At 33.6% G+C, this 1,269-nt stretch overlaps 1 long non-coding RNA gene across 1 annotated transcript; it reads right to left on the bottom strand.

The window, feature by feature from the left end:
• Positions 1–659: 659 nt before the first annotated feature.
• LOC103471483 (uncharacterized) lies at positions 660–1,039 on the bottom strand. Its single transcript, XR_534654.1, has 3 exons — positions 964–1,039; positions 836–873; positions 660–748 (listed from the first exon to the last, which is right to left on the bottom strand). It is a non-coding gene; the product is annotated as an uncharacterized LOC103471483 (long non-coding RNA).
• Positions 1,040–1,269: the final 230 nt, after the last annotated feature.

Below are 1,269 nucleotides of genomic sequence, written 5' to 3'. Positions count from 1 at the left end.
ATTCACCTCTAAATTTGTCTCTTTTTTAGACTATTTATATGTTACCCTTTCTGAGATTGAGAATTACACTGCAATGTGTTGATCTTTAAAAAAAACTGCAGTCTCTTGTATCATCGAATGTGGTCACAAAACGTTAATCATTCAACAATGGCAATATTTCAGTCTGAAATACATGTAGACTATCTTTTATAAGTGTATTTAAAATTAGGGAGTAAGATCTTCAGATTGACAGTAGAAAAATCAGTGCGAACAACATAAAAAGCAAAATATTTGACTATAAAACATTTCTTAAAACATACCTTTGAAGATTTATAGCAGGCAACGAAATAAGTTCACATTTTTGCGCATGCTGCTCCCTGCTAAATGGTAATCTAATCTTCACTTTTAAATTTTAACATCAAAAAATTCATAGCATAACAGCCATTGGAAGAGTCAACATTGCAAAAAAAACATAATGTGCGAAGAATAAACTATGAAGATATATACAATGTTTCATATAAGGACAGCCAGTTTGAATGGTGTAAAAAAAATCCTCTGAACTGGTTACACTCACCATTTTTCTGAGTGTTCACAAAAACAATGATTGGCATTAATTGGCTAAATTAATTAGACATTACTGAATCCCTAGATTCCTGACGTGTGTGTAGATTGTCTCCTCGTGTGTTGCTTTTATTTTTCGTCTTCCTGCTTTTCCAACATTGGTCTTGGTGAAGGTTGGGGCAGAATAAACCAAACAGTGTGCATCTCTCTGTATAAAGTAAAAAAAAATAGCTTAGGAAAGTATATTAATTTACATGTAAGCTCTAAACAAATGTTTATGTCTTTGCTCCTTTACCTGTTCTTTCGGCTGAGCACCACATCCCGTCACAGCATCTGTTAAACGTGCGACAGAATTTCTCATAAAAATGTAGAACCTATCATTTATTTCTACAGAACACCTTGAAAGTGATGTGTGAAACATACCGTTGCAAATATGTGAAGCTTTCTTCATCAAGGTGTAAATGAGGCACATAATGACAACTAGACATCCACTCACAGCCACGCACAGCAGTAGAAGTATTTTAGACTTCAAAAAACTCAATTGTTCTAGAAAAAAATACAAATAATAATATTCTTATTATCATCTGAGTTATTTTATTCACCCCAAGAAAAGTTTTCTACATACCTTCAACATGCAAAAATGCTCCATTTCCAAAGAATAACTCTTCATGTGTGGCCACAGCACAGTAGTAAGTCCCAACATCAGAGGCTTTAATGTCCTTGGAGAAA

This window comes from Poecilia reticulata, linkage group LG10, assembly GCF_000633615.1.
Source record: "Poecilia reticulata strain Guanapo linkage group LG10, Guppy_female_1.0+MT, whole genome shotgun sequence".
Taxonomy (NCBI): domain Eukaryota; kingdom Metazoa; phylum Chordata; class Actinopteri; order Cyprinodontiformes; family Poeciliidae; genus Poecilia; species Poecilia reticulata.
Note: the sequence above shows the minus strand (reverse complement) of the source record. Positions and strands in the feature narration are given on the sequence as shown.